Source organism: Jaculus jaculus, chromosome 3 (genome assembly GCF_020740685.1).
Source record: "Jaculus jaculus isolate mJacJac1 chromosome 3, mJacJac1.mat.Y.cur, whole genome shotgun sequence".
Taxonomy (NCBI): domain Eukaryota; kingdom Metazoa; phylum Chordata; class Mammalia; order Rodentia; family Dipodidae; genus Jaculus; species Jaculus jaculus.
In genome coordinates, this window is record NC_059104.1 from 174,138,877 (window position 1) to 174,148,008 (window position 9,132).

Genomic DNA, 9,132 nt, shown 5'->3' on the forward strand with positions numbered 1-9,132 from the left:
CCAGCCTAGGCACACTTTTCATATCTTTAGATTGAAATCTGAAACCCACCATGGGGCGAGCCCCCTGCCCTGCAGGAGAAGAACGACCACCAGACGAAGATCCTTCTTGATCACACTTTATTGGAGAGCCTCTTGGTTAACAGAAAAGCTGATGGCGAGGAGCGAGGGGCGCAGGAGTGTAGCTGCTTTTATAGGGCAGAATACTATGGGGCGCCTGCTGATTGGCTGCCATAGGCTCACCCGCCCACAGGAGCCATGGGATAGGCTCAGGACAAGGTGCGTCAAGCGCATGCACAACCTCAAGCGAGGTTGCTGCCTAAATAAGGAATTGTTTACCTTAAGGCTGGCAGGAATCCAGCGCCATCTTGTAATGGCGTTTGCACTAGCTCCCTACAGTTCCCCCTTTTTTATTAACTTATGGCATAGCTCAGAAAAATAGCCACCTTCCCGATCAGGTCCGCACCTCATGATGTGTTGACCGATCAAGGGAAGAAGTTCAACCTCCCCTGCCTCAGTGCAATGGGACAGATCCCCTGAGAGTGCAAAGGCGGCGGTCAAACGAAAGCTACCAGATCCCTGCCCATCCTCGTGTAATGGGTACTCTGAGACCCTGAGGGTGCAAGGGCCAGGGGAGCTATTTGCCTTTTAAAGCTGACAGCCAAATTTGGGGGGAGGAACCACTTTCCAAGGCAGCGAGTGCTTGAGAAATGACCATCTTGTCTCTCTTGGTCTGGGTTCGCAGGCGGCAAATCAACCAGAGGCAAAGTACGCATCCTCCCAGGCAGCACACCAGGAACATTCCCACTCCTACCCATTCCTTAAAATAAGAGAACACTCTTTAGATGGGAATTTAGGGCTGTCTGAGTCTCCAGGGCCACGGTAGTGGAGGAGGCCAAACTATTCAAAGTTTCAGCAGTCTGTACCGAAGTGGCCATGGCCACACCGGCTGCTGTGGCAGCAGCTGCTATTGCGGCCACAGCCGCTATCACCGCTGCCGTGATACCAAAATCTCTTTTTTGTCTGAATAGCGATAGCATGCTGGGGGCCTCTACAGGCACGGGGACCCACCGGGGCACCCTAAGGACCATAGCATTCTTGAATACCTTGGCATTCCAGCATTGAGACAAGTAACAGGAAGCATTGGTACAATTACTGAAAGAGAAGTTACTAAGAACGAACAGAAACGGTGGATGAACACACACCGGCGCAGGGACAAAGGAAGTATTCCTCCCACAGCCATGTCCAATGTCATTAACACCCCCAGATGTATTGAGGCGCTTCCAAGACGCCCCTTCATCCATTGTGGTTTCTTCTTCCACTTGATCTTCCGTATGAAGGGTCCCGGACACATTATTGTAAGCTATAAGTCCTCCTTGTAACAGTACAAAGGGTGTAAAGTCCATGCAGCTGCCATTTTTCCCACACAAAATCCACTTTGAAAATGGAGTTGTAAAGAAGTGAGGGAAGACCGTGGCAGAATGGAGCACCGGCATAGGTTTGGGAAAGGTTGACAGAATACCCCAACGTGGCTCTCCTTCAATGGATTCCAGGCACAGGAGGAAGATTATCCACAAGACCTTCATCATCTCCGCCCTGATGGACATCACTGTCTCCTGGACCCTCCTCCGGAGATCGCTTGACTGTCCTCACCAGCCGGGCTGGAACCCAATGAGGGGAATCCTGTTCCTGTGGAAAAACACAAACAGCTCCCCTGGATCTTATTACAGCAAGATCCGGTCCTTTCCATTTATTATCTAAGACATCCTTCCACATCACCATCTCACTAGATGACTGGACCCTATGTTGACTGTGCCTGTCAGCTGCAGATTTATCATTGTTGTCTAAAATTAAAAAATTAAGGGTAAAAAGGGCTAAGGAAACTCTCTCCTTGGGGGTCGCATTTTCTGCTATCCCCCTTTTCTGTTTAAATAAGAGAGCTTTCAAACTTTTATTTGCTCTTTCTACTATACCTTGACCTTGTGGGTTGTAAGGAAGGCCAGTGGTATGAGCGACCTGCATTTGTGCGCAGAAGGCTCGGAAACCAGTAGATGTGTATGCTGGGCCATTATCAGTTTTTAAATGGCGTGGCTTTCCCCAAGCAGCCCAGGCCTCCAAACAATGAGTCTTGACATGAGAGACCTTTTCACCTGCCAATGGAGAGGCGAAAATAACGCCTGAACAAGTGTCCACTGAGACATGTAGGTATTTTAATCTTCCAAACTCTGGAAGATGTGTCACATCCATTTGCCAAAGGTCTCCAGGACGTAGGCCCTGGGGGTTAATGCCCACATGTGGGGAGGGCAAAAAGGTGACACAAGACCGACAAGATTTTACAATGTCTCGTGCTTCATTTCTGGAAATAGAAAATTTCTTTCTCAAGGTGTTTGTAGGAACATGATATAGTCTATGGAATTCAGTAGCTGAAGCTTTTGTATCTTCCAGAGAAATCATGGCAAGCCTAGTGGCCCGGTCCACAAGGTCATTAGCCTGTGATAAGGGGTCAGGCAGTAATGAATGTGCCCGAATATGAGTTACATAGAAAGGGCAAGTTCGCTGTAAAATTAAAGACTGAAGTTGTAAAAGAATATTAGACACTAGACTAGTAGAGCGAACCGAAGCGGCAATCTCTAGGCCAGCAACCGCATTAGCTACATATAGGGAATCCGTGAACAAGTTAAGAGAAGTAGAGAATGTCTGAAAGACCTCCAAAACAATTAGGCATTCAACAATTTGAGGGGAATCGGGTCTAAACATTCTTATTATAGGCTCTGAGCCCTGTACCAAGTAGGCCCCATGACCAGACTTTGAACCATCAGTAAAGATGGCAGGGGCTGATGTAATAGGCTCCTGAACAGTGATTTTAGGAAAGTAAACCAAATTATTTTCAACAAAGGACAAAATAGGGCTCTTTGGTAATGATTATCTATGACATTTGGGAAAGCGCACATGAGAATGCTCCAGTCATCCACAGTGCCAGACAAGACCTCTACTTGTTCCTTAGTATAAGGAATGATAAGCTTGTCAGGCAACTTTGCAAAGTGTATTAAGCAATATTTAAGCCCCAAACAAGCCTGTCGGGCTACCAGCTGTGGAAAATATTGGAGAGTGCGGGCTCCCAAGGAGTTTTTTTTTTTTTTTTTTTCTTGAAGCCATAATAGAGGCCCCTCCTAGCGGAGGCCAGCCGCGACCAGGTTTTTGTTTTAATGAAGCAGCATGTGTCCCCAGGGGAGTTATAGGGTGGGGGTGCGGAAGGCTCTATCGACTGTAAAGGACCACACCCTTGGCCTTTAGGCCCCTTTGTTAGCAGAGGGCACCTAGGCGGGGACCTATGTTGTTCCCTTTTATAACAGGCGGTGGCCTCCTTTAGTCTTTCCTCTTCCCCTTTAAATAATTCTTCTTCTTCCTCCTCTGCAGAATCGGAGCTAGCCTCCTTATCTGTGTCAAGTACATTTAAATGTGCAAGCTCCTCAATGGGAGGATAGAGCCTGTCAAAGTCTCCTTTGCCCCCCTCAAGGGGCGGGTGATCATAAGTTTCACCTATTTCTTTGAGCTCATCTTGTAAACTTTTATCTTTGTTTTGTCCTTGTTTTTCCTTTTTTATTTCTCCCTTTCTTCTGGGCCTAGTCTGTGAATCCCCATTTGAATCTGACTCAGAAAGGCTATCCTGATGCCTTGCCAAAGCCTCCCGTGCCTTTCTAATAAACCACACAGGAATGAAAATAGCAAGGATCAGGTAGGGGTCTAAGTGGAGAAGCATTATGACTGGGGATGACTTACCGACGTCTTCCTCTCCGTGTGTCAAGTTCTGGATCCTCTTCGGCCCCTTGCCCGGTGACCACAAAGCACCCGGCGTCCCGGGTTTCGGCACCACTTTGGGGTGAGCCCCCTGCCCTGCAGGAGAAGAATGACCACCAGATGAAGATCCTTCTTGATCACACTTTATTGGAGAGCCTCTTGGTTAACAGAAAAGCTGATGGCGAGGGGCGAGGGGCACAGGAGTGTAGCTGCTTTTATAGGGCAGAGTACTACGGGGCGCTTGCTGATTGACTGCCATAGGCTCACCCGCCCACAGGAGCCACGGGATAGGCTCAGGACAAGGTGCATCAAGCGCATGCACAACCTCAAGCGAGGTTGCTGCCTAAATAAGGAATTGTTTACCTTAAGGCTGGCAGGAAGCCAGCGCCATCTTGTAATGGCGTTTGCACTAGCTCCCTACACCACCACCACCACACTGTAAGATCCACCCAGTGACACTGCCTCCAGCCAGGTGGCAGCAGATGCAAACTACAAACAAACAACTGAATATATTGGGGGCCATCTATTCTATTCAAACCACCACACACACCTTTCCTCAGTTCAAGTTCACTAAGTTCTCTCTAGGTTCTGAGTCTGTACATCAGCTGTCTTTTCTACGTAGGGCATTTTCAACCTCTCCTTGCTGTTATTCATTTTATAAATTCATATTCATTCTTCAGGTCAAAATGAACTTCATTTGAGAAGCCACCCATGATTTACTGAGCTCTGGGGCACCACATCACGCTGTCGTGGGGATCGGTACTATCCCTGTGACTGCATAGGTTCAGTAGTTAAGGTGCATTTTGATTGTGTATCTATATTATTATCTCCCCTACTAGAATAAGGAATTTATCTACTGGTATGGAATATCCTGAGATGACATGGCTGTTGCCCTCTCAAACTCTCACAAGCCATGCATTCTGGAGTTAGCCCACTGTTATGGGTAGATAAATGTCTCTGCATATCATGACCCAACATGTGGCTCTGACATTCTTTCCACCCCCTCTTCTGCAAAATTTCCCTGAGCCATGTTGGGTTCATTTTTGGTCTGCTTCGGTGGTAAGGTGTTGGGGGCCTCTGGGTCTCTGGCGGTCTGATTTGGTAGGAGTTGATTTTTCTCTGTGTTGCTCTCCTTCACCCTTGTGCTGGTTCGCCAAGAAAACAGCACCCTTGCTTGTTTCGCCAATTGTTCTTAATTTCAGCCGGGGCCCTTCTGAAATATGATGGGGTGGTTCTCTCCTTAGGGTCTACATCCACAGACTACACATTCTTCTCAGCAGCCCATGGAACATTTTCTAAAATAGACCATATACTGGGTCACATTTATTCCATTTCTAATTGCAGGCATCCAGTAGGTAGGTGGGAAAAGAGCTCGCAGCTCCAGGTGCAAAGTTGGACTTGGTAATGGTCAGTATATCACCACAAAGGCTCCTTGACCACTCACTAACAACATCCTGAATGCCTCCATGGGAGCCTGAATTTTGCCCTTACCATCCTTCTGTTGCAACTCATTGTTTGTATCAGTCTTTGTCAGCTTCCAAAACAAAACACCACAGACTCAGACAACATGTACTTCATGAGAGACTCGATGTCCAAGATCAAAGTGTCAGTGCATTTGGTTCTCCTAAGGCCTAGCTCCTTAGCTTACCGATGGCTGTCTTCCAACTGTGCCCTCACCCAGATGCACTCTTTTCTCTGTGCCTGTACCTGTTTCTAAATTGTACTTTTTAAAATACAGATATTAGCCATCTTGACTTAGGATCCACCCTAAGGGCTCAATTTCACTTAACCACTTAACCACTTCTTCAAAGCCTCTACAAATAACAATAATAATAATCTCCAATTTACATATCCAAATATAGTCAGTCACATCCTGAGATCATGCGAATTAGGACCCCAACAGGAATCTAGAGATAGAGGTTAGCTAGAACTCTATCTCATTTTCTTCCCTTACCACAACCCCAGGCGCTTCCCACCCACAGCTCTTCACCAGAACACCTAGATCCACCATCCCCTCAAACATCCAAGATTCAGACTTCCCTGTGTGGTTTTGATCAGAAGAGAGAGGGTACTATTCTTCCAGAGTTGGCAGAAAGGCATGAACAATGAGTAAGAATTTATAGTTATAAAAGGAGAACATATTCTAAGCTATAGGAACCCCCACACACAAGCAAATATACCACAGTGTTTAATTTCGTGGTGGTGTATGAGGGCAATTAGATGTAGCGCTTGTGGAGGACGAACGTGGGAGTGGTAAGAGCTGAAGAAAGGTTGGCTCGGGTCACTTTATAAAGAAGTTTTCATTTTGGCATAATATCAGTCAATGCTTTATCTAGAGATGAACAGGGAATTAGAGGCTGCTCCAAATCACTCATGCAGGAAACAAGGCAATTACTTGTAAAAGGCTGAAAGATTTGAGGATGACATTAAGGCAAACGGCTATTAAGCTGAGGGTGGGAGGCAGGAGTGGCAAAGAGCAGATAAAGGGGAAACGCTATGGAAAAGAGAGGAGAGAGAGGAGACGCCTTCCTCATATTTAAATGACGAATCCCAGTATCTCAGGTAGGGTTCCACTGGGCTCGAGTCTGCCACATTGCTGAGACAGTTTCCTCCACACAGACTTTTCCTAGAGTTGGCGAGCATCTCTCAGCAGAGTGGAGGATGCTGGGGGCAGAGAAGGCTGTAGAAATGAGGTTCACATTTAGTATGAAGATACCATAGCAAAAGAGCCAGCAGCAATGAATGTGAAAAGAATCTCAACTGGAGGGGGGGGTGTGTGGAGAGACGGCTAGCTTGCAAAGCCTGTGCGCTCAGATCCAATTCCCCAAGTACTCACGTAAAGCTAGACGCACAAAGTGGCGCGTGCATCTGGAGTTCATGTGCAGTGGCTAGAGGCTCTGGCACGCCTAAGTTCTCTTTCTCTCAGATATTATTTTAAAAGAAGAACCGCAGGTTGAGGGTAAGTGAAGACAATGCTGGGCTGAGCTTACAGATCAAGGTCTAGTGACCTGAGTCTAAGGGCATCTGAGGGCTCAAGTTTCCTCTGTCAGGAGATGAGGTCAGAAAAGCCAAAGAGTCAGACACGTGCATAGAAGAAAAGGGTGGGGGGCGGGGAGCAGGTAGTCACTATGCTTTGTGACTCTTCTCACTAGTGAGATTAGAATGATGGGCAAGGCCAGAAGCAGCAAATCATTTTGTTTACAGACCAAAGGTCCAGAAGGCCATCTTCAGATCTTCACCAACACAACGGCCACTAAGCAGGACTGCTCTGGTGGTTTGAAGGCAGGTGTATGGCCCCCGTAGCCCCTAGGGATTTTGATTAACATTAAGCTTCCTACTAGGTCTCCAGCGGGCAGACCTGAGGGGGTGAGACGTCTGGGGCCGGATCTTGAGTCCAGCACTAAGGTGTGTAGAAGCCAGTTTGTGCTCTGGCTGTTTGTGCTTGTTGCCTTTTGGTTTTGTTCTCTCTGCTGTGGGTGCATGCTGGTGTGAGCCATGACGGAGCTTCCCCTGGATTCTGTCAAGCTGAAAGAAACCCTCTCCTCCATAAGCTGCTTCTGGTCAGGTGTTTGTCCCAGCAACAAAAAGCTGACTGCAGCAACTGCTGAGTAAGGAGAGCCACATCTGCCCAGTGTGCGTTGGTCAAAGCAGGCACTTCTTCCAAAGTAAGCACATCTTTTCTTTATGAACTTTGTGGTCACAAGAACATGAAGGATCCTTTTATAATTTCAAAATTAGGTATTTGTGAAAGCGAATCACCAAAGTGCCTTCTTATGTTACTTTATTGAAAAATGCCAAGTAGCAGAAGTTTTGGTGAGAGCATTTTCACTTGGAGAAGGATGTTAAGTCAGGTAGAATCCATATATATATATATATATATATATATATATATATATATATATATATATATTTCTCTCTCTCTCTCTCTCTGTCTTAGAGTGGTAAGGATAGAATCAGGGCCCTGGGTTCTACCACTGAGCCATGTTGCCAATCTTACATATATTTTTTTTTAATAAGGATTTAACAAAAGAGGTCAGCTAACCTTTAGTTGAGGGAGAAGCTCAAAATGGTTCTTGGAAATAGGAGGAATTGTTTTTAGCAATAAGGAGCTATATTGGACTGGGGAGATGACACTTCAGTTAAAATCACTTGCTGCTTAAGCATGAGGGCCTCTTGGGCCAGAGACCACTGCGCTCACCTACCCAAAACCCATGTGACAAGCTGGACATGGCCACACATGTCTGTAACCCCAGACTGTGGGAGGGACAAGGGAGGGATGTGGTGGAGGGGAGACCAGAGCAAAGCTGGGGATCACTTACTGACAGCAGTTCTGGGTTGAGGTCGAGATCTTTTCTCAAGTATGTACGTGGTTGAGCAGTAGAGAAGAGCACCTGAAGTTCTTCCCTGGCCTCCTCACACACACACACTCATGCACAGTGCACATATCTGCACACACGTGTGTAAATCAGCCCTTCACATGCCACACAGACACTCTACACACATATACACAAAGGAGAGAGAGAGAGCATTCACTGTACTTTGCTTCCTGACTATGGATGCAATGTGAGCAGTTGCTTTATGTTCCTGCTACCATGCCTTCCTTCCATGGTGGACAGAATGCTCTTGAACTGAAAGTGATCTATGTCTCACAAAGGGGGCTCATCCCAGCTACAGAGGTACGGAAGCTCCTCATCTCAAAGTGGGGAGGAGGCTCAGCAGTTAAAGGTGCTATTCACAAAGTCTGCCGGCCCAGGTTTAATTCCCTAGTACTTACATAAAGCCAGATGCACAGAGTGGCACATGTGTCTATAGTTCTTTCATCTATAGCAGCAAGAGGTCCCAGCATGTCCATGGCACCCTCAAATAAATAAATGAAATGATTTAAATTTAAATTTTAAAAAGTAAGCTCCTCATCTTGAGACTTGAGCTAAGATCTTTTTTTTTAGGCTTAAATCCATATCCTATCAATTTAATATAAATCCCAGACAAGTCTGTGCCCAACAGTTCTCAGCTATCTCCAGGATTTCCAGGTAGGGGCACAAACACATATTCACTCAGATCCTAGATAGATCTAACCCATTTAGGTCTTTTACCTTGGTGTTCCATGAAATTCACATTGCAATTCCCCCAGTCCCTGGGTAGAGTAAAAGGCGGTCTTCAGGAGGGTGGAGAAGTACCAGTAGCATCAGTAATCCTAGTTAATTCTGATTACAGCTTCTCCTTTGGGGAAGTCTTCTAATTGTGCTAGGATATCAGGAGACACAGAGGCAGGTATAGGAGAGGCAGGTTTTCTCACCACTTCATGATCGGGTCCAAGCTCCTGTGCCAGGCCTACGT